The sequence below is a fragment of the Macrobrachium nipponense genome, chromosome 7 (genome assembly GCF_015104395.2).
Source record: "Macrobrachium nipponense isolate FS-2020 chromosome 7, ASM1510439v2, whole genome shotgun sequence".
In the NCBI taxonomy this organism is placed as follows: domain Eukaryota; kingdom Metazoa; phylum Arthropoda; class Malacostraca; order Decapoda; family Palaemonidae; genus Macrobrachium; species Macrobrachium nipponense.
This window is the reverse complement of record NC_061109.1, coordinates 12415103-12437261: the sequence shown is the minus strand read 5'-3', so window position 1 is coordinate 12437261 and position 22159 is coordinate 12415103. Positions and strand designations below refer to the sequence as shown.

Here is a 22159-nt window from a genome sequence, read left to right as displayed (position 1 = left end):
TCTAGTAGCATATCTAATAGCTTTTCAAATTGCCTCTTATCTTCTGCACTACTATTACTCTCTTTTTTATATGTATAAGTACAACCACAGTCTCCTATTCGTTCTTTCCATTCTACGAAAGGAAAGTTGAAGTCACCAGATAGGAGAATAGTCCAGTCCTTGTGATTTCTACATATATCATCCAATTTTTCAATTATTAAGTCAAAACTCTTTAGTATTAGGAGGTCTATATATTACTATGTTTCATCAATTTTTCAGATTCAAATTCTACCGCTATTAGTTCACATTCTGAGTTACTATATTTCTCATATATTTTTCCTTGTTTTTTGTCTTTCCCATATATTGCGGTTCCCCCTTGATTCCTATTTTTTCTATCTGATCTATAAGTTTGGAACCCTTTTATTTGATCATCATTCCCAGTCTCTTGGGAATACCAGGTTTCACTTATATTCATTATATCTATTTTCTTTTCATTTTGGGTTAGTTCTTCTAAGTACTCTATTTTTCTTTTTCAGTTACTCGTAACTAAACCCTGCGCATTCATCACTATGATGGTTTGCGTGTTTTCTCCTTCATTTAATATTGGTAGTAATAAGGATTTTCCCATGTCTCTTTCCTGTTCTGGTATGTTCTTTTTTTCATTTCCAGAAATTCTGACATTAAAAAATCCAACTTTTCCATAATATTTGATCTTCCTTCATCATAATTATTCATTTTGTGTCTGAATCTGCAATTTTCTCCGTCTTCTGCAATATCCTCTTGCATAATAAATACAGTTATTATCTCTTGAGTAGAATTTCGGAGCTGATGCTTTGAAATTTTTTGCTGACACCTCTGCATATCTCATTGGTGGTTTGCTTTTCTCTTTTACCTGATATTCTTGATTTCTCTCTTTATTTGTTTCTTTCTTATTTTGGATTTTATTACTTGGTTGGTTATTTATTTGATTATGATTCATGGCTACAGGGTGCATATATTTGCATTTTTTGTCGAACTTACATCCTTTTCCTTCTTTTAGGTTTTTACATATTTTTGGATGCAGATCTCTGCAATCATCCCCATAGCCATCTAAGTATGCACATTTACCATATATTTCATAGTTTTGACATACCTTAGGATGTTTGTAGTAACATCTTTCTCCAAATCTGCAATTCCCTCTTTTCAAAAGGTTGCAGATTTTGTCTTTCTTGTCTATTTTTTTCTCTCTTTTCCCGTCATTGTGTAGATCTGGGTAGAGCCTCTTCGGGATTTGCTTTTCTGTTGTCATATCGTAATTTATTTCTTCGTAGGTATGCTGCTTTATTGCCTCATATGTAGTATCAATGAGTATCTCTGCACCTCCATACTTTTATCTTGTTCTTTGTTTTCCTTATTTTTTTCTGTCATTTCATTTTTGTTTACTTCTCTTCCGTTTTCCTCTTCTTCTTTTTCTTCTTCTTCTTCTTCTTCCTCTTCCTCTTCTTCTTCATCCTCAACTATTTGTACATTCAATCTTGATTTAATAACATTGTCTATCCATGATAGACATGTTGAACAAAAAATTCTTGTATCTTTTCTCAAATCTTGCATTACCTCAGCACACTGTGGATGGGTCGGAATGTTGCATGCAGCACATTTTCTGATTAGGTTTTGTGGATTGACTATGCTATACCAAACCTTACACAGTTTGCATGCTTTTGGCATTCTTTTTCCTAATGCATCAATTAGGATATTCACAAGATTCACCTTATTCATTTTCTTTGTCGGAATATGTTGGTTTATGTATATTTTCTTTATTTGTCTCTTGACCACTTGGATTTTATTTGGAACTTCTTCAATTATTTTCAAGATGTTTTCATTAGATTTGTTCCAGTTTGAAGGATTATATCCTTCTAATATATCTATGAATGCTTTTGTATCTTTGGTTAGGACTGTTGCTGATTTCATAGATGAGAAATGCCAGTTCCCTTCCTGCTACCTCATCGTATTGCGAATCCGCCAAGCAAGCTAAATTACGCCACCTCTTCCCGCAGTTGGAACTTACTGCCATCTTGTTCTGATTTCAGTATTACACTTGTTAAATTAACTTAGAAGACGCTTTATCCTACTATTTTCACACTAATCTTATCACCGATAGTTCACGAACACTTCTAGATATTTCTCATTTTCTAGTCGTATGTTAAACTTGTGATATCTGTTGATTAATCTGACTTCACGCGGGTACGTCTCACCAAGCAAGATGGCTACTATGCTTAGAGAGAGGAGAGAGAGAGAGAGAGAGAGAGAGAGAGAGAGAGAGAGAGAGAGAGAGAGAGAGATTCAGGGCATTATCTGAAAAATCAGAAATGTAATGCCAATGTAGGACCGAATAGTGAGCCCATTTGCCATACCATCGACCTGTTAGTACATTTTATTATTCTTTTTTATACAACAATAGTTATCATTTAATCTATGTTCAAGGAGTTATTGTCAACAAGTTACATCTCTTATATACTTGACAATATTGTATAGCAGTGGTCAACCACATTATTGTCGGTAATTTCGCTATATAAATTAATTTATATATAAAAAAAAAAAGATTAGAAATACAATGTGCATACAATTTTACGTGACAATTCACCAGAAAAACCTGAACTTCCATTAATCGCCATCAGTTTTAATGGATACGTTAGCAGAAATTTACAGCCAGACTATTTTTTTCAAATCTGGAAAAATTACTTAAAATTCAGTGATATCAATGTAATAAAAAATAAAATATAATAAATTAGATTTCAGCTGCCTACCAATGCATCCGACACCTGCAAGCAAGAAATAAATATATGACTAAAAGTTCCACGCATTCCATCTATGCGGCCACTGACATCTGCACAGGAGCAGAAGGAAAACACCAACAGGAATCGTGGCTACGCCGGAATACACACAGATGAAAGCGCTATTTCAACGTCACCGTCATCAAATACCTCCTCCTGTCTTGAATTAAATTAGTTCACGAATAACTTTGGGAACATTGGTGGATAGTGAGACTGATAAGGGACATAACAACTCTTCAAGACTATTTTTAAATTTCACCAAAAATACCCGACAGAGCAGGCTTCGCACAGAAGCCAATAACAACACTTTGACCTTCAGCTTCCGACTGAATCATCAGGACAAGTAACTTCTCTGAACAAATCAACAAGTAACTTTTTTTTTTCTTTTTATTCATACTACATTCCAACAAATTACGACATCAATACGTCAAAAATCTTGCAAATTTGTACTCATACACCACTGCACAATCACAGAAATATATATTTATATATATATATATATATATATATATATATATAATATATGAATCACAAAGGAAGCACATGATTTCGTTTATTAGCTGAAGCCACAGGAAAAAAGACATATTGCCAAGAACTTTCGTGTATTTAACACATCTTCGGGCACCAAAGATATATAATATATATATAATATAATACTATATATATATATATATATATATATATATATATATATATATATATATATATATATATATTAATATATAGAGAGAGAGAGAGAGAGAGAGAGAGAGAGAGAGAGAGAGAGAGAGAGAGAGGAGTGTGTACACGTAATTATTTCCACGTTAAGTCGTTCCCCATTGGCCAGCGGGTGGCTCACGAGGCGACGACACCATAATATGGTATACGAATTCACGTAGGATCGTACGTAGTTAGCAGATACTTCAACACAAACAAATATCCTTAAGAAAGCTCATAAACGAACACAAACCACGTATTTGTCTGGCACTGTAGTTTTTATTTTTTTTTTTTATTTATTTTATAATTAAAACGCTGAGATTAAACTTGAGTGCTATATGAATCCCCGAAGTAGAGCCCCAGACGAACTTGAAATGGAACAACGTCCCTCAGCTTACGTGGCAATGGAGTATTCCCTCCCCCAGCCGTGTTACGAGAAGAGGAGGCAACACAAACAGTGGGACCAAATGAAAGACTTTTGGTAGCAGTGCAGAGGGTAGAGCGGGCATCCGCCCAATGACAATGTGGCGGGGGAAAGGTCTGGTTCGAAGACCTCGGCCAAAAACAATCTGCACATAAACCGCACTGATGCTGGCTCTCTCTCTCTCTCTCTCTCTCTCTCTCTCTCTCTCTCTCTCTCTCTCTCTCTCCACACCCAATCCTGATTTATTATTTTTATTTCTACACTGAGTCTCTCTCTCTTTCTCTACACACCCAATCCCGATTAATTTTTTTTATTTATACACAGTCTGTCGTCTCTCCCTCTCTACACACACCCAATCCTGATTTCTTTATTTTTTTTATTTCTACACTGAGGCTCTCTCTCTCTCTCTCTACACACCCCATCCCGATTTCTTTTTTTTATTTCTACACAGGTTATCTCTCTCTCTACACATCCAATCCTGATTTATTTTTTTTTATTTCTACACTGTGGTTCTCTCTCTCCCTCTCTCTAGACACGCAATCCTGATTTAATTTTTTCATTTGTACACTGAGGCTCTCTCTCTCTTTCTCTCTTTATTTGTACACTGAGGCTCTCTTTCTGTCTCCTCGGAGATATCCTAATCCTTATAACTCTCTTTCTCTCCCTGCATACCCAATCTTGATTTTTTTTTTCTTATTCAGGGTTCCAAGGAGAATAACGTTTACTCTGAGGATTAAAGATTTTCTTTATTGTAAACACCACCATCGAAGGCTTCCAAACGAAAGCTCGAACACACAGGAAATGTCTGCCTGCACGACTTCCAACACATGAAAAGGGGGGAAAGGGGGGAAATCGCCATCCCAGAAACGAACAGCGCAAACAGGTAAAACAATATTGGCGACACCAAGGTGTTAAGGCTCGCGCCAACCCCCTCCCCATCCTCCTCCTCCCCCCCTCCCCTGCGAGCCAGCCAGATCTTTCCCCAACACCACCAGCTTTCTTCCTTTCTTCTTCTCCCTCTTCTCCTCATCCTCTTCCTCCCCCAATACCTCCAACAACAACAGCATCACAGTTACTACTTACTAACAACTGTGACACTACACACCGTACTTACTCCCAGTATACCTGTGCTTACATATATATATATATTCCGCCTTAGCTTAAGTCATTCAATTCGAATAATCAAGCCACTTTTTGTGTTGAAAATATGGTGCCAACCTACAGGATAATTCCCAAAGGTGATACCCAATTGAGGGGCGCTTATTCGAAAACTAGAAATAAAAAAAAAATACAGTGACAAAAATAAGTTGAAAGCGAATCTTTTGTCAGTGAGGAGATAAAATGACGTACTTATCAATAACAGTTAGCAAACAGTGGTGTAATTACGATGCTCTCAAAACGTGTAAGTGGTAATGATGTGCGTGTACAAAGTTAAGTGAATGCAACACGCCATGGAAAATATGTATGTCCCTAGAGTTGAGCTGCTTCGTCGTCCACAGTATTTCTCTCGTGAGTCATGCTCGCTTTTTCAGCTCGTCACTCATCTGCCACCTGTCATTGGGTCCTTTACATTCTGTACTTTATAAAATAGATAAATAGATAAATACATACATACATATTATATATATATATATATATATATATATATATATATATATATATATATAATATACAAACATCTCCCACCTGTTATTGGGTCATTTAAATTCATTATTTATAAATAAAAAAAATAAAAAATATATAAAACCATCTCCCACCTGTCATTACTTTATAACAAAAAATTTAAAAATCCTTTCGTTATCATAATGTAGAACAGATTATAAGTAGACTACTATTATCACTATTAAGTATACGTAAAATAATCAGTAATATATAAAGTGTAAAGGCGAGCACATACACATTGTGTATGTGTTATAATGTTATATACTCACACCAAAAAACACAAACGTGTACATATATTTCACAAATAGTGAGACACTAAGGAAATGTAATACATAGCTAATGTAGCAACATATCCAATGGAAAGCTTTCACCTTTATGAATAATGAATCAGTTCTAATACTAGACTGCGCACCATTCCTTGGCTACGATTAAACAAAGCTATCCATAAGCTTATTGGCTCTTACCCCTTTATACAATATATATATACTATACTATATATATATATATATATATATAGTATATATAAAATATATACATGACCCTTCTCAAGTTTTTGAACCTGGGGCGTATCACAAAACTCAAAAAACTGTCTTTGTCGCATTTAATTCTTGCTTCGTTTACTTTTATATATATATATATATATATATATATATATATATATATATATATATATATATATATATATACATACTGCAGGCACAATCATACATGGAGGAGAGGTGTAGCACATAGTAACAATGTGAAAAACTCCATTGCTAACTACGATACCTATTACATCTATTTTCTTAATCAACGGCCGTTAAAGAAAGCTAAAGCAACAAAGAATAAAACCTCAAAGAAATGACCTTGACATTGACCTAGGGGAAGGGAAATAAAAAAATTATGCAAATGCTCAAGTTTCATGGATCAGAATGCAATTACCTAAGTAGTTCAATTTTCCCCCAACCATTTTAGAATGGGATCATGTAGAAATTAATCTTAGCTTATTAAGATCTTAATTAATAATGATTATCTAATATATAGCATTACTTTCGTTAAATCATACATAAGACATAAATGCCGTCAATTCGATCCAACCCTGCCTGTACACGAACCAGAAAGCAAATATATACAAAAAGGAAAAGCACAAGCAGAGAAACGAAATGACAAAAATCGGTACTCTACCGCCTCTAAATCATGACACTGACGTTAGTCTTACGCCAGTTCTAAGATAAAACAGTTAGGGTGCTTCACACCAAATGCGTCGCGTAGAGTCGAGTCACGCTAATTTATGACTCACCGTGAATCGCCGACCCATTATAACATTGCTTTCTATGGGCCTTTGAAATAAATCGTTCACACCGAATGCATCGAGTGACGTCACGTCGCGTCGAGTCAAGTCACAGATAGAACTGAACTTAGTTTTGACGTCAGTCATGGTGAGTCTAGTGTCATTTGGCCTTAAAAAGATATGGGGTTGTTAGGATTTTCTACTTTTATTTTTATATTGCATTTCAATTTACGAAGGCAAGTTATGTTCTAATGGCATTGTACCCTTTTATATCTTATTTCTACTTTTAAATAGGACAAAATATAATTAAATTTAGTTTTATCTTTACCTTGTATCCATATGAAAATTTTAAAATATTAAAACTTACCTAAGGTTTTTGAAAATTATTATGCTTGAGTAGTTATTTTATATAATATATATTACATTACTTCTCTTGATGTCTCTGCTAATTGATTTAGAATTTCATCTTTTAGTTATCTTGTAAAATTCAATAAAAAATAAAACTTGCCTTAGAAAAATGGCCATTTTTTCCTCAGTTCCAATTTGCCCGCCTGTAGTTAGTATTGTTTTCCTTGATGGAATGTCTCATTAGCTCCAACAGCTTCTTGAAATTTTCATTTGTCATCCTAAAAAAGCTGCAAAATTTTTCTGGATGATTTACGAGGTCAGGGAATAAATGGTAGAAATTGCCAAATAGTGGCCTCTTGCTGTTCAAATGATTCACCAAGAGAATATGCACCCATTCTCATGAAACGCTACTTTGTCACTGTCGCAGAAATAAGATGCAAATGAGTACAGACTTGGCTTAAGTTGACGCATTTAGAGTTAACAGGGTTTAGTCAAAATGACTTGCATTAAATGAACTGACGTGACTCGACTTTACTCGACGCGAAGCATTTGGTGTGAACGCACCCTTAGGAGTCACGTAACTGATCCTATTCCATGATATTATTAACCACGAGAGTGGATGACATGAAGCAACAAAAAGTCGAACGAGGGCGTCAGAGCGGTTACCGTGTGATAATTAGAACATGTGAAGACAAACGGCCATCATTAGACCGGAGACTAATGTGATAAGGTCTGATCAGAATCCAGATGGATCCTGGGTGTCACCTCACCTAGATCCCGAAAAGATCCTGGGTGTCACCTCACCGGGATCCGGAAACGATCCTGGGTGTCACCTCACCGGGATCCCGAAAAAGAGAAAATCCTGGGTGTCCCACCCTCACCGGATACCGAGATCCTGTGGGATCCAAAACCTCACCAGATCCAAAGAAAAGATCCTTGGGTGTGTCACCTCACCAGGATCCAGAAAAGATCCTGGGTGTCACCTCACCAGGACCCAGAAAAGATCCTGGGTGTCACCTCACCAGGAGATCCCAGACCCAAAAGATGCCTGGTGTCCACCTCACCAGGACCCAGAAAAGATCCTGGGTGTCACCTCACCAGGACCCAGAAAAGATCCTGGGTGTCACCTCACCAGGACCCAGAAAAGATCCTGGGTGTCACCTCACCAGGACCCAGAAAAGATCCTGGGTGTAACACTAGGCTACAGAAAAATGCTGAGTCGTCTCACAAGGATTCAGTATAAATCCTGGGTGTAACATTACCATAATCCAGCAAAGATCCTGTGTGTCACTTCACCAAGATCCAGAAAAGATCCAGGGTGTCACCTTCTCCAGGATCCAGAAAATACATGGGTATCAAACTCACCAGGATCCAGAACAGATCCTGGGTGTCACCTCAGGAAGTAGAAAATATATGGGTGTCACCTTACCGGGATCCAGAAAAGATCCTGGGTGTCACCTCACCTTGATCCAGAAAAGATCCTGGATGTCACCTCACCAGGATCCACAAAAAATCCTGGTAGTCACCTCACCAGGATCCACAAAAAATCCTGGTAGTCACCTCACCAGGATCCACAAAAAATCCTGGTAGTCACCTCACCAGGTTCCAGAAAAGATCCTGGATGTCACCTCACCAGGATCCAGAAAAAATCCTGGTAGTCACCTCACCAGGTTCCAGAAAAGATCCTGGGTGTTATCACACCTGGACCCAGAAAAGATCCTGTGAGTCGCCTCAAGAGGTTTCACAACCCCATTCTGTTGTTATATTATGCCCATTACAACAATCCCTCTCTCTCTCTCTCTCTCTCTCTCTCTCTCTCTCTCTCTCTCTCTCTCTCTCTCTCTCCCCGAGAGTAAGCCCAAAATGATAATAAAATTAGGATTAGTACGAATTAGACGAGAGCCTTAACTCAACAGATTCTCTCATTTCCGGCAGCCAGTCATCTCTTACCAAGCACAAATGTCAAATTCAAACTCTTTTCCGTGTCTCATATGACAAAATGGACTAATATGAGAGAAAAAAAAAAAAAAAAATTTTAAGAGAAACCGCCTCCTCCTTTACAACCTGCACTAACAGCACTGCTGAGAGAGAGAGAGAGAGAGAGAGAGAGAGAGAGAGAGAGAGAGAGAGAGAGAGAGAGAGAGAGAGAGCGCTTCCCCGAAACAGACTGTCTTTATGCAGATAAGACAAGCAGAATAGATTCGAACCTTCCGGTCACTTGGCCGCTCTAATAACGGAAAGCCATTCCTCCAAATCGCCTCCGAATAAAAGTGGTTTGGGTCTGAGGGGAAGCACCACACTGAACCCCAGGTTTCGTTCTTCCATTTTTAGCCTTTCTTGATTTTTGTCTTACAGCAGTCATTGTGCGCTCTTCATATTGAATGTGCAAAAAACGACAATCGATGCAGTGCATATCATGTTAGGAAGGAATTGAATCGGACAGAATTTCGAATTTCTAGCTACAAAACCCAGTAAGCTCTGGGGAGGACGATGTAAACAATGTGGAGATCCGATGATAAGACCAAAGGATTCTCATGGGTGAAAAGAGGAGTAGTCTCATGTGTCGTAGTTCGAGAACATGGAAGGCGGGTGAAAAGTGAAGTTCTTAAACTTGGGGATAAAATACAAGTGTACAGCCTGGAAAGTACTGGCTAAGCTTAGCGGTTAAGGTGTTGAAACTCCAAAGCCTTAAGTATGTCGTGCACCCTTGAGGTGAGTGGCACATGTGGTTCCTACTGATGAGCCTCGTGTTTATTGCCATTTTCCTAATAAAAACAAATATGAAAGAACTGTTTACGTTACTACTTCTGATATATATATGTATAAAAAAATGTAAAGAACACGTAAACCGTAACAAATTTTAATCAAAAATTGTTGCTAAGCAAATAGCACTGCTAATGCTGTAATCAAATCTAATTTTCTAAGTTTCATTTTGGTTACAATAAAATCAGCTTTTTGTTTCATTTCTTTGAGATCTGCAATACCCGGGATGTTGTAGCCTGTGTAATTTAAATTTGCCTCGTTTCAAAATATTTTGGAACTTCGCAAACATTCAATGAAATTTATAACAGAATCAAGCAAACGAACACAGAGAGAGAGAGAGAGAGAGAGAGAGAGAGAGAGAGAGAGAGAGAGAGAGAGACTATTGTTAGTTCCAGAATCAGACGTTGGCGTTATGTTCGTCCAAAAAAATAGCTGAAACCATTTCTGATTAGAATGAAAACCAGGCAGCGAACACTAGGACAAAGGATGACGCCGAGTTACAAACATTCTCGTCTTGGCGGCATGCAGCAGGAAGACTTCTCTCAAGTGCTCGGCGAATTCTTTCATGCGATTCTTTCACACCATACGACTGCAGCAGCCGCGGTCGAGATCCTCATTGCAAATTTCGACTCGAATACCAACAGAGTATCAATGCTGAATTAATTACTTTTCTCTGATGAGAAAACTCAAGTTGTTGTCCTGGTAACCTACGAACACGCTTCGGATATTTGATGAATTATATACTGGAAAAAAAAAAAAAAAAAAAAAAAAAAAAAACTTCTAATGCAATTACTGTTTGTCGAAGTTCAGAAGATGTAGAACAAGTCAATAACTCTAAATCCGGCAACAGTCTTCATTTAATTTTTCTCCGGCGTCAATCATTTGTCCTTGCAAGTGCTCAATTAGTCTCCATCTAAGATTTATTGAGACTATATATACTTCTAATAATAAAATATTGAATATAAATAACTACAACAATGATAATGAGTCAAAATAATAAAATATTTCAAGGCATTCCGCTTACATAATGTGGCTAAGAGAATTCTCAGTGGTTAATCCTGAGCCACCACACCCGTCCCCAAATAAGATAAATTCTTGTGATTTCAGCCATGTGCAATTTCTACAAAAGGATGTCTGGTTTTATAAAGAAAAAAAAATTATACCCAATCTTTTAAATAGGTAACAATAGTAGAGTGGAATTTACTGAAACAATAAGTAATTATGAGCAACAATAGTATAAGCTTCTAATTCAAGCATCAGATTCAGACGCATTTTATTCTTATGAGTCAGATCTACGCAACTAAATATATAATATATATACATATATATAGTTGCATAGATGACTCATATGAATAATATACGTCCTAATCTGATGCTTAAATACGATGCTCCTAACGGAAATATGGAGATTCTACTCAGCAACGAGGGCAAGCAATCATCGACAGCTACATTTCGACAGAAAGACAAATTGGCTACCATGATGACACAGTGAAAACCGGAAACAGGGAGAAAGTCCCAGAGGAGGAGAACTTGAAACAAAGCGAACACGAGTCACATAACTACGGAACGCAATTTATATAAAACAAATTTTATATATATATATATATATTATATATATATATATATATATATATATATTTCCCGTAATAGGGTACAACCTACCGCCTCTTAAGAGATCCATTCACCCAATACTTCTAGTATATTTTACTTAATTTTTGAGGAGTATTCCCTCGGAACAGCTGCACTGCTTTCCCCATGACGATTTCACCCCGATCCCTTGATCTCTTCACAATTACAGTTTATGTCCAACTTCTCCAGTGCCACCTCTCATTAATGTACAAATCCAGTGGGGAAAACCACGTATTTAGCACTGCCAAATGATTGCGGGGAGTTGCTTGATGCTGTCGGTATCCGTGGCGCAATACACGAAACCTGAACATAAGGTGACTCCATTCATATATAGTGTGTGTAAGAGAGCTGCATGATTACAAAAAAACACCTAACAAGATTCCACATCTGAATGAGTCAGGCCAAAGACCCACTCTTTAATCAACGACGCACTCGTAATCGATCATTACGTATTAGAAAAATAATACCTTTCAAAGCACATTTTCTAAGAAACCAGAAAAACAAGTTGGTATAATTTTTGTTCAGTCCAACTTACCTATAACAAAAATTACGACGTCACTGAACGGGAGACTTAAAAGGTCTAGAGGTAAATGAAATGCCTTAAACCAAATAAGCAATATTTCAATCTGCGATGACCAATATTTTGTTTTAACCACCGAGAGTTAAAAACTGTTTCCTAAGGATCACGTTTTCATAGCTAGAAAACTGGAAACAAATACATGACATCTGTACAATACACAATAACGCAGAGGAACATTTTAAAAATAGGATTAATTTTTTATGAATATTCTTAATGTCTTTAAAAGTCATTCTGTAAATACCTAGTCGAAGTAGAGGCAGCCCAGAGAGGAACTACATCAATATTATGACAATAATACCCTCTTAGTTCATTATTTCCGTAGCAGTCTGTACACAAGGACGAAGATCGTACTACTACTCCCGGCTGACCATTTATTTAAGCAACGACTCTCAGAGAAAGGACGTCTGACTCTCTCGAAAAGGGTTTAGCGTCTCGAGAAAGGGTCTCAAAGGAATGTTCTTCACAGATGTTTCAAAAGACGCATCCTACGAGAAATGTCTTCGTCCCTTTTCCCTTTTAGGTGTCAAATAACTGTTTTTCTTGGAAGGAGTCTCTCTCATAAACATTTCTGGTGGAAGGTACAACAGACGAAGTGTTAATGTCCCCTACCAAAACACCACAGCACTACACTACCATTTTCTCCCGACAAGTTGTGTTTGTGAAAGACGGATGCGACCTATGGCAGTTATTTTTAGCATGAAGGTCATGACCAACGTGAAAAGGCCATTGAACTTCAAGTCATTTGAAACTGCTCCATTAATGGACTATGCATCAACACCATTTGCATTCTTCATTTCAACTTTTGTAAAATCCTTACATAAAAACACTAGTGCATACTGAAGGAGAGGCTGACGGGAAACGACCTATCTTCGTGTCCCTCTGAGAATAAAGGTCACTTCAGTGCTTAGTTTGATTTAGTCTTTTCATGAACATCATGAACAGTGTCAGAGAATTAGTGAACAAGTCAACGAAGCAGGCATACTGACGGAGTGACAGACTAACGGTGGCTTCAAAGAGTAGGAGGCAATATCATCATAGTAGTCTTGCGCGAAAAAAAAAAAAAAAGTGGTCTTGGCCGCCCCCCCCCACAAAAAAGTGGTCTTTAATGTGTGTGTATATGTATATATATATATATATAATATTATATATATATTATATATATATATATAATATATATATATATATATATAATATGATATTATATTATATATATATATATATATATATATATATATATATATATTATATATATATAAGGTCTTGCGAAAAAAAGGGGGTGGGACTTAATTTCCATATTATTGACTGAAAAAGGGACACGTGAATTACATTGATAAATTATTAAAACTGCGTAGTTATATCACAAATTACAAGAAAAAATTTGGCAAACTCGTTCAACAAGTCAACCCAACGACAGGGGAAAGTTGAAAATACTTTTAAAATCAGGTCGCAAATCCTTACACTTGAGCAGCTTTCCCATTCATCAGCGATATCGTAGTCTCGCGAAATACCAGCCTCTCTACAGTCGTTACCAAGATGGAAATGATTTTGATCAAATCTAAACAAGGTTCGCTTAGATGTTACAAATCTTGCTTGTACAAAACATTCAACAAATCACGCCACTTTGAAATAACACCGAATTTAGAAAAATACTGTTAACAGCCGACGACAGGCCAATATATAAAATATAAACATAATATATATAATATGATAATATATATATAAATATATATATATATAATATATATATATATATATATATATATATATATATATATATATAATTTATATTCTTGGATGGAAGTCGAAATGAACCTGCAAGCAGCAACAGTAATTTTTGTGGTGCAAAAACAAAATTAAATCGCCTGATGTCCAAACAAGGTCATCAATACAATTAAAAGAAATTTAAATTCCACAATAACACCACACACAATTAAAAACTATGTAAACGAGAACAAAGTCTCGTCGTTTACGCAACAAGCATCTCTCTCTCTCTCTCTCTCTCTCTCTCTCTCTCTCTCTCTCTCTCTCTCTCATACACCAAAATCAACAGACCTTTTTCATGAGTTTCAGAAGAGTTTAAACGGGCAATATCAGGGTGAGGGGGTGAAATGGGGCGCTTTTCCAAAGCAGGACGAGAAAGGCCCTCCACAATCATTTCTATTGCCGATGAGATTTGCTTTACAAAATGGTCCCTTCTGCTCTAAACGCTTAAAATCTGGGAAGTGGGTTGTAGCAAATAGAGCCAATCGACATTCCTCACCATCCAATCAAAAAGCAATATCCGCCCTTCCTGAGTACCATTACAAATTTCATCCCAACCACCACCTTGGGAGCCATCTCTTACCACGCAGCCCCTTCCTAAATCGGCTCGAGAGAGAGAGAGAGAGAGAGAGAGATGCGTGTAGTAGAACTCTTTGGCACTCAAGAGAGGTTCAGGGAGGGAAATACATAACCATCATCCAAGGGTGTAAAACCTGAGAGTCGAGTAGGACATAATTTGTGAAAAGAAAAAAAATCAATAACTAAATTTCAACTTCATCCTGGGGAAACCTTACGCTTACGTTTAAAAAATAAAATTAAACATAGGAATACTTAGAAAATATATGTAAGTTGAGTAATTTGCAATGAAGTCGGTGATTTGAACATTTTTCTAATACGGGGCTCCAAGCAAGCTGTAGAGTAGCAAATTTTAAAAGATCTCGTGAAGAGAAATCTTTCGATCTGCCAATCACGGACTTATTTACTAATTAGTTACCTTACTATATATTTTTTAAGCTTAATTTTTTTTTACTTTAATGTTCACTTTGAAAAATTGTGATTGCTTACCAAAAGGAGAATACATTGAGTTGTACTTCTACAACTGATACAATCTCTCCTCCCGAAACCCCTCTCAATCTTCCTTTCCAATTATAGTTGTTTCAGCTACATTAACCCGCATTTTTTATCTTATATTTCACCACTGCTCACCCCTATTCAAATTGGGATGGAACTTCGGTCAATTTTTACATTGCAGTTTTCAACCCCAGTTTTCAACCCTTCTCAAACCCACTTCCTACTGGGGCTGAATTTTGAGTGTCACTGTTCATCTCAGCTACCTCGAAATCTATGGACTAAAAACTAATATCAGTTGTTTTTAGTTATTTTTATGTTTCGTCCCCTTTCCAACTCTTAACCAACCAACAACAACAACAACAACAACCCCCCCCCCCCCCCCCTTAACCAACCAAATACAACAACACACCATGGATTTAATACTAATATCTGACATTTTCTGCTATTTACTTATATGTCGCCCACTTCTGACCCCGCTTTCTATTGGGCTAAACTTGGACTAAAAGGGTCTCGGGAGTGTTATTATTCTTATTATTCATCTCAGCAACCTTGAAAACTATTTAAGATACTTAATATCAGTCATTTTCAGTTACTTTTATTTTCACCCCTTTCCACCCGCCTCCCTACCCCACACCCACAAAAACCTCTTGGTGCCAGTGATGTCTTACACTCTCAGTATTCTTTCCCCAGTGTTAAGTTGTACAAGTCTGGCTGAAATTGCTCAATGCATGTAAAAGTGTACGTGGCACAAACACACATACATATATCCATTTATGTGTGTAATTTCAATCATTTATATTATTTATATCAATATATATAATATATAATAACTATATATCTATTAATATAATTATGGGAAATGTAGGAATTAACATTAATGAGGAATACCTTAACAATTTAGATTTGCAGATGACATGGTTCTACTCAGTGAGTCAGGGGAGGAATTACAAAAGATGACAGGCAACCTTAATAGAGAAAGCAGAAATGTAGGACTGAAAATGGATAAGATTCAAAATATCATCACGTTCAATGAAAATGTAGAGGCAACAAATAAGGGTTATGGACGAACCTCTAGAGATTGTAAATGAATACAGTACGTATTTAGGACAGACAGTAAAGTGTTTTCCCAAGGCATGAGACCGAAATTAAGAGAAAGGATAAGCATGGGACGGGGAGCTCTTGGTAAACAAAATTAGATTATGAAAAGTAAAATGCCACTTTCTCTAAAAATTAAAGTATTTAATCAGATGGTCCTACCAGTATTAATTTATGCATCAGAAACTTGGGAGCCTTACTACTCAAAGGGGTATGGAAAGAATAATGAAGGGAATAACACCGACAGAAAAAGAGCAACATGGATACGAGAGTAAACTAAAGTAGAGGATACTTTTAACAAGTAAAAAAACAAGTAAGAAAAAGAAATGGGCGTGGGCAGGACACACAATGAGAATGTCAGATAATAGATGGACGAAAAGAGTAACAGATTGGGTCCCTGGTGATTGCAAACGAAGCAAGGGGAAGGAAGAGAAAATGATGGATTGACGAGCTAAGAAAATTTGCGGGTTTGGAATAGCATAGAAAGATCATAAACAGAAGGGAGTGGAAGGACATGTCTGAGGCCTTTGTCCTGCAGTGGACTAGCTTATTCACATCATGGTAATTTTGTGGTGGTCAGGCTCTGAATAATCTTTTGATTGACCCTTCCCCGCTTCTGAGCTGTTGGGCTTAATCTTTTATATATATAATATATATATATATAATATATATATATAAACTTAAATATTTACCCGTTTTTTTGGTTAAGTCCACTAATTCTTTAACTGCGTTTGATCCCAGATACACGTTTCCTTGATAACCCCATCTGTCAATTATACAAGCTTTCTTTGTATAATACTTTGTATATATATATATATATATATATATATATATATATATATAATGAATAATGGAGGACCGACCTCAGTCAATCATCACAAATTCTGTATGTTCGATACTATCCCATTATATACCATATAATATATATTAGTAAATTCTTTTACTATTTATTGGTCTTCTAGAATATATCTTGGAAACCTAAAGACGAAACATACCTGTAATACATGAATCATAGGTAATTTAATTTCGGTATTAAAATCTCGATGACAATGACCTTTATAATATCAAATCTTACAATTTTAACAAAATAATGCTTCCATGGTTGATAAGTGCTCCCCAGATATGTAACAAACTATGTAAAATACCAATTAATAAATTGAATAATCCCCTTGCTATGAAACAATATGCTCTGGAACTATCAAAGTACACAATACTAATCATATATATATACTGAAGGTTCAAAGGATGATATGGGAGTTGGATTCGCTGTTTACGGAAACAATATAAAGATCCAAGCCTCCTTACAAAGCAAACCATCAAGTGTTCACTGCTGAATTACTAGCAATAAAAACAGCATTAACAACTATATCTGAAAACCAGTTTAATGAAGTATCCATCGTTAGCTATTCACTAAGTTCAATAAATGCAATAAGCTCTTATACTCCAAAAAAACAAAATCATAAATGAAATTAAATCATACATTACATGAAATTAAAAGACAAAAGATATCTGTTACTCTATGTTGGATACCATCTCACATAGGATTAGAAGGCAATGAAAAAGCGGACACCTATGCAAAAGAGCTTAGAACACTCCCACTATCTGCAGAATTTATACCACTAGAAGATTATATTAGACATTAAATTAGTGATTCAGAAAAAACAGCAAAATCATCAAAAAATATACATGTATATAATCATATTTGTTCGAATATGCTGTCAATAGTTACATATACCTTATCTGCTTAACTTAAATTGCGTTGAAGAGGCCCACCTCCCGCACCAAGATAATATAACTGGTCTATATTACAATCCTCACCGAGAATTGTAGCTAGAATAAAATTAACATTCTGTCACGCCCCCAGGGACAGGAACCTGGTATGAAGAAAAATTCTCGCCCCTTCCCCACCCCTCCAAACGAAGGTGAATGCACGCAAAACAATTCCACCTCAAGTCGGGTGCAAATGGGGTCAAGACAAAAACGTAGAAACCTATCAATTGACCTTCACTCGGTAAACCTGACTACTCGCAACAAACTAGAAATCTCACGCCTTGGCCTGAAGCCACGTGACGAGACTTTCACTTCAAGAGAATCTATCCTCGACTCTGAATTCTTTATAGTCTTGTCACATGTTTGGATTGTATCTACCTGGTCCAATATGTCATCTTTTTGTATTATCTGTTATTGAGGTACGAGAGATTTCACGAAACTCTGGAGTGGTGAGACCGTAGTGTCGTTTAATCCAAATTGGCGCAGCAGCTATAGGTGCAATCTACTTCTATAGATCAAAGATCCATGAGAGACAACATCTGCGGTGATACTTCTGCAGTTTTGAGTAAAGTAAAATCACTTATGGTCTATGCAAGGCTGTCTTTCTCTGTAAATCCCTGCAAGAGGGTCTTCTCTGCCAATTGTTCCAAGAATTCATTAATACATGAAGCAACTCTTTGGCTGCCAACCTTTATTCGCCTTTAGTCTATTTCACACGGCGAACTCTCTGTCCCTCCACAGACTTCATATCCAGCGAAAATCAATTTCATCCATCGCATTATCAGAGCTTACTCTAAGATTCCACCATGACATTACAACGTAATGCCATCAAGAGATTCCACCATGAGATTACAAAGTAATGCCATCATTAGATTCCACCACGAGATTACAAAGTAATGCCATCATTAGATTCCACCACGAGATTACAACGTAATGCCATCAGAAGATTCCACCATTACATTACAAAGCAATGCTATCAGAGGATTCACCTACTTATGGTTCACGATCAGTACCAGACCTCGTCATGAGAGAGAGAGAGAGAGAGAGAGAGAGAGGAGAGCGGAGAGAGAGAGGGGAGAGAGCAGTGAGTAGAGAGAGAGAGAGAGAGAGAGAGAGAGAGAGATTTCCATCAGATTTTCCAAATAAAACTCCGACCGCCGCTCAATGCTCCGCATTTCTAAGCTTCACGTATCAGCCACCAGAGGTCATCAATAAAATGGCAACAAGTTATCTCAACTGACGATTTACCATTTATCAAAACCAAATTAGAAACTTGGCATTTGCATCATCATCATCATCATCATCATCATCATCATCATCATCATAATATCTATCAAATTATCAGCTTTCAATACCAAACTTACCTCCACTCAAATGGTAACTAGGAAAAGATTTTGGTCCCAAGTTAGAGAAGTACGGTATCTTAAAAGTGAAAAATTATAATTATAAAGCATCCCTATGGAAATTACGAAGAAAAATAACGTCCGAAAAAAGAAAAGAAAAAGAATTAGAGATAATCGTTCGCTCTAATTAAAACTCGTTCATAAAAGAAAAATATGAAAAAAAAATGAAATAAAAAATAATCCACCTTATGCCACTTTATGACATTTCTTATACTCTACTTTTGAGTTATAAATTAATTACACGTATCTGTGTGTGTGTGTGTGTGTCAAATTCAGGCCTGCCTATGCCCCCCCCCCCATCCCCCCCCACCATTAACGACTGCGTTTCTAACTAAGCACGGATATTTCCTCCGGTGTCCACCGTCATCGGATCGAGTCAAACTATATCGTTCGTAATAGTCGAAGAATATAGTTTGGTATACTACCTTATCATAGTTACATTCAATGTCGGCAAAATGTAAAACTGAATTTCCCACACCTGATCGCTGCTGACCGACATTTCGCTATACATGAGAACCTCCAGAGTTCGTACCGCCGGGGACAAATGATTGAGATCAGTAGGACTACAAGGCGCACACAGTGATGATTCCACAAATGTTACAATACAAAACAGCTCTACGCCAGATGCGGATTGTTCCCGCAAATTCAAAAATAGGTTTCCACTATATTTGAACTGTTATTTATTTCTAAAATGGAAAAGTTGCCGTGTTACTTACATAAACTGATCATGTCAACTGCATTAGTCAACACAAAATGGGTTGATGCATTTTTTACTGACCAATAACAGCAGCCAACACCAAATTGGCAGATGCATTTTTTATTAGCCAATAACAGCAATCAACACCAAATTGGCCAATGCATTTTTTATTAGCCAATAACCGCAGTCAACACCAAATTGGCTGATGCATTTTTATTAGTCACTAACAGCAATCAACACCAAATTGGCCAATGCATTTTTTATTAGCCATTAACAGCAGTCAACACCAAATTGGCTGATGTATTTTTATTAGTCACTAACAGCAATCAACACCAAATTGGCTAATGCATTTTTTATTAGCCAATAACACTAAGTCAACAACAAAATGGCTGATGCATTTTATTAGCCACTAACAGCAATCAACACCACATTGGCTGATGCATTTTTTATTAGCCACTAACAGCAGCCAACACCAAATTGGCTAATGCATTTCTCATTAGCCAATAACAGCAGTCAACACCAAAATGGCGAATCCGTTTTTATTAGCCACTAAGAGCAGTCAACACCAAAATGACTAATGCATTTTTATTAGCCACTAACAGCAATCGACACCAAAATGGCTAATGCATTTTTATTAGCCAATAACGGCAATCAACACCAAAATGGCTAATGCATTTATATTAGCCACTAAGAGCAGTCATTACCAAAATGACTAATGCATTTTTATTAGCCAATAACAGCAATCAACACCAAAATGGCTAATGCATTTTTATTAACCACTAACAGCAATCAACACCAAAATAATGCATTTTCTATTAGCCAATAGCAGCAATCAACTACAAATTGGCTGATGCATTTTTTACTAGCCACTAACATCAGCCAAAAACAAAAGGTTGAAATGTTTTTTATTAGTAACAGAAATAATACTTTCATCCTAATCTAGGGCATGTAGAGTGCAGACATCTCGACGTTTTCATAAATTTGTGTCATTCGTTTCCTTCAGTTTATCCTCTGGAGCTGAATTTAGCTCGTTGTCGTGAAATGTCGCCCCCTTCAAAGCACTTTACTTCAACCGGGTAGTGTCATCACGGATGAAAGCTGCCCTCTCCATCCAGGTATCACAAATTTTCTTCATAAGGTTACATTCATCAGATATAACCAGACGTCTCTACAATGTGGCTTTAAATGCAAATGTTACCCGAGGTGTCAAGTCTTACAGTGCCACCCTTTGGATTTAGCTATTTATTACTTACAGTGCACATTCTATGCTCAAGGCACTACCTTCGTTCGAGTTTCACCTTCTTTGTATGATGCGTTTTTCAGTATAAACAAAGATCTAAACCTGTGCTAACTTAAGTCAACTTGTTACTCTCATCTCACTCGCTACCACCACGGTAATATGCAGAGGGCATTTCTCTCGAACATAGATGACACATGCTTACCAAAGACCTTTTCAACATTTAACCGTTCATTCGCGAAACTACAAAATAAACTCGTTTTTAAACATAAATAATAATTACCAAACAAAAGGCAATATGAAAGAAATTCGTTAATTCGATACTAACTATTGAAAAAGTCACAGGTGTTCTAAATTTTGCTGTCAGCTCTCATGTTGGGTATGGGTCATTATCGATGGGCACTTCTCTCGAACATAGGTGACACTGCTTACCAAAGACCTTTTCAACATTTAACCGTTCATTCGCGAAACTACAAAATAAACTCGTTTTTAAACAAATAATAATTACCAAACAAAAGGCAATATGAAAGAAATTCGTTAATTCGATACTAACTATTGAAAAAGTCACAGGTGTTCTAAATTTTGCTGTCAGCTCTCATGTTGGGTATGGGTCGCTATCGATTTCAAGTTCATTGACTCAATTTAACGGGAATCTGTATGGTAAACCAGACATCAACTTACATTCTCTTGACAGCGGGATGATCAAGTCCTTTTACAACTGTACCTAAACCCAATAACTGGGTTTAAATATATAGGCCAGGACGGACGCACTATAATCAACTATAATCCCCATGAGTGCAAGCAATTCCAAGGCTTACCAATTCGACATTAAATGATACTTGTATGTTTAATGTACATCGTACATTATTATTATATATATATATATATATATATATATATATATATATACTATATATATATATATAATATATATATATATATATTACACACGTGAACATCTGAG

The 22159-nt window shown here is 36.5% G+C and overlaps 1 pseudogene; it reads left to right on the top strand.

The window, feature by feature from the left end:
- Positions 1-4967: 4967 nt before the first annotated feature.
- The window catches only part of LOC135217387 (uncharacterized), a 260801-nt pseudogene continuing 243609 nt past the window's right edge, over positions 4968-22159 (top strand).